This window comes from Bidens hawaiensis, unplaced genomic scaffold (genome assembly GCF_021521415.1).
Source record: "Bidens hawaiensis isolate Kalapana, Puna unplaced genomic scaffold, B.hawaiensis_p1.1 tig00002839_1, whole genome shotgun sequence".
NCBI classification, from domain to species: Eukaryota; Viridiplantae; Streptophyta; class Magnoliopsida; order Asterales; family Asteraceae; genus Bidens; species Bidens hawaiensis.
Window position 1 is genome coordinate 1828328 of NW_027491153.1, and position 3717 is coordinate 1832044.

General features: G+C 40.8%; 1 pseudogene; it reads right to left on the reverse strand.

Moving 5' to 3' along the window:
* Positions 1–363: 363 nt before the first annotated feature.
* LOC143621348 (CBL-interacting serine/threonine-protein kinase 5 pseudogene) lies at positions 364–1740 on the reverse strand (annotated as a pseudogene).
* Between the last annotated feature and the right edge of the window lie 1977 nt (positions 1741–3717).

The following is a 3717-nucleotide window of genomic DNA, read 5'->3' on the forward strand; positions in this document are numbered from 1 at the left end:
ATGAAAGGTAGATAGCAGGTTCGGTTTACACAATTGGTTCTATATTCCAAATCGAACCAACCACAAAACCGGCAAAACCAACTGTACAACAGACCATGTGTTTGGTTTAGATGATTCTGTAGCTTTTGATAGTTTATATTATAAAACCCCCTTATCTTCTTTTTAATAACATCCAAATCAGGCCATCTTAATCGACCACCATGGTATACTTTTTCTGTTTGACTCAAAACCAATCTGAATCTGTCTTGTCATACTCGTTCTAGACAAATGGTTAGTTAGTTGTTTCAATAAAACAAAAACAATAAAAGTCACACAAATATTTTGTTTTCTTTTCTTTTGTAAATCACCAATCACCAAAATATCTTCTTTTACAAATACGCGTCACTGGCGTCAGACACGTCACCTGTACCGTCACCGCTAGAACTACAGTCACCACCTTGCCACGTCCACACGATATCCTTCAACGCCGGTCTAACATCCTCCTCGCAAAACTTCTCATATTCCAATGTGTCACCGGAATCCTTCGTAAACTCGACCACCGTCATCTCCGTCACCATCTCAAACACCTCAGCCCTCACCGCCAACACCCCTTTCCGCCCCTCCTCCGTCCCTTCCATCCTCACCTTGAAATCATCCTCCTTCTCAACCCGAAACCTCAACCCTCGCGCCGCCGACTCAATCCGTTCCACAATCGCCGCAGCCGAAAACTTCGACGTGAACACCGACGCCACCTTCTTCTTCTCGAACAAAGTTGACAAATCAAACCCAGACGACATCGTCGAAATCAGCTCGAACGCGTTGAAAAACGCGGGCGAAGACGTTGACTTTTTCAAATCCGGAGATTGACTTTTCTCTTTCTCTTTCCTCAACCGAAACGAATTCGGTCGGGATAAGCCTTTGCGGTACCACGGCACGCGCATTATCCCTTCAATCGAGATCCGCCTTTGCGGGTCCGCCATCAAAATCTTCGAAATCAACTTCCCAACTTCCGGCGTGAACCATGCCGGAAACTCATACTCCGCTTTAAATATCTTCCTAAACAAATTCGTCAAATTCTCATCAAGAAACGGCAAATACCCCGCTAACAAAACATACAAAACGACGCCGCACGACCAAATATCCGCTTTCGCACCGTCATGTCCTTTCTTTCTCAACACCTCGGGTGCGACATAAGCAGGCGTCCCACACTGCGTATGGAGCAGGCCATCATACCGCTTCTGTTCCGACAAAGCAGAAAACCCAAAATCAGTTATCATTCTCATTAAGAAGCAAGTTTTCCGGCTTGATATCACGGTGAGACACACCGCGGCTATGACAGAAGTCAACAGCACTAATCAGCTGCTGAAAATACTTCCTAGCGACATCCTCTTTTAGGCGGCCGTTATTAGCCACCTTAGCAAACAGTTCACCACCTGATACGTACTCCATGACGTAGTATATTTTGGATTTAGTGGCTAACACCTCGCGAAGCTCGACGATGTTGGGATGACGAACGAGGCGAGTGGCGGAGATCTCGCGTTGGATCTGGTCCTCCATGGCTTGGTCTCTGACGTCATCCTTGTTGATGACTTTAATGGCCACGCTTTCGCTTGTGGAAATATCTCTCCCGTGGTAGACTTTAGCGAAGGTGCCTTTGCCGATCAGTCTGCCTTTCTCGCATTTGCCGCCTAATAGCACTTGCTTCTCGGCTTCCATTGGAGAGATGGGTTTTAGAGCTCCATTTTGAGAAAAACTAGGGTTTTTTTTGGTAGAAAATGGGCGGCACGAAGTTAGGTTAGAGATAATTATAGTAGTTAGTTCGTTAACGATTTTATATTGATGGCACTACCTTTTTTGAAACATAGTAGATGCATTTTAAAAGAGAAAATTACCAAACTATATATCTTTGATCGACCATTTTAGATATATCTTTAAAGTCCGTTATGTTTTATGTTTTAAATTTTTTAAAAGTGTCCTTTCTTGTTGGGCTTAAGGACAAGATATTTGTGTTGGGTCAGGCTACATTGAAGGCAAAATCAAACAAAGTAGCTAAACACGAGAAAACTTGTTCAGAGACTCGACACGTGTGTTCTCCCCTTTGCTTTTGATGCCTTTTGCTTCCTAGCCCCGAATGTTGTGGAATTTATAACTAAGGATCAGCGAGTCGTGCATGATAATTCCTCAGCCCTTAAGACCCAAAGCTTCATTATCCATAAGATCAATTTTGTTATTCAAAAGGGGGCCATGACTCAATTTGTTGTCTGTTTATCTGCCAGTTTACTGTAATCGTTTTGGGTTAATAAAAGGTTTTTGTTCAAAAAAAGCTATTGCATATATCGTAATATAGCAAAATGAATATCATCATCACCATCATCATCATTATCGTACTCAGTATATCCTACCAATAAAAAAGCTATGGTAGGGTTTGGGAAGGGTAAGATGTAGAGAGCCTTACCTCTACCCCGTAGGAATAGAGAGGCTGCTTCCGGTGAGGCCCCCGGCTCGATAGTAGTTTTGCATCAAGCCTTGGACATAAGACACGTATCACTCAATCATCGGGACGCCGGTTAATTTGTGCATGTACCATTGTCTTTCGGTTATCAACGCCACCACATGATGCCTGATTAACCTTTCACCACTTTTAACGTTATTTTCACGAGATTAGTAAAATAACGTCAAAACTAATGCAATTTCACTTTTGCCCACCCGAGGGTTCACACATATATACATTATACGCGCGCTCCGCAAGCAAAGCGTATATTATTTTTATAGTTATCCCAAACAAAACTATTAACAGTGAAGAGTCTCTCTCTGTTTTTCTTTTCTTTTCGTATTTAACTAATTTTGATTACGACTTCAGAGTTTTTGGCTTCGTACGAGACATCGGTACACAAAAATACGATTTATAGCAAAATCGGTAGCGAGACCCGAGAATTTAATTGTGCTTCCATGTATACGTGCCACAGGCGTGCACAAGTTCAAAGATTTTAGGTCATGCAAACAACATTTTGCACCTATATACATTCAAAAAAAAGAAAAGTAAATAGTCATAAGCAAAGCTATAAATTAGAGGAGCACAAAATACTCGGTTCCGGACTCGACCAAGTGTACCTGTTCCAGAACCGGTTCCTACCCATACCTAGTGGCGGACGGAAGCATATGTCAGGGGGTTAAGACCCCACTCAAATTGTGTTAATATTATATGTTTTAGTGTTGTTGCTGTAAAAAAAACATTATAGGCACCCCTTCTGTCATTTTTCAAGCCCCCATGCTCTAAATATCTACCAACTCAGCCCAATTAATAGATAAACAAGTCCACTTATTCACTCCATATCAGTTAATGAATATTGATTTGATTAAAAAAACTAAGTTAATATTATCTCATATGTAAATATATTATATTATTTCTTTTGAAAATGATTCGTATAATGTAGTTATCGATTTCTCTCTTTTTTCTTTTTCCTTTTTAATCTGTGTAGGCAAATGGTAATGGCAATTTATTGATTCTTTATTTTTTGTATTCGAATCCATCTTAATAGTAGGAGGTAATAAGAAAACATATTTATATTTAATGAAGTCCTTTTTTTATATTTTAATACAGTTTAGTTTTATTGGTTATTTTCCCACCGCTGAATTAAACATCCGGATCCGCCACTGCCCATACCTGACCTGGTATTAGATTTCTCCTCGGAGCCGTATCCGGAACCGGAAATACCTGGTCAAAACCCAGCATTACTC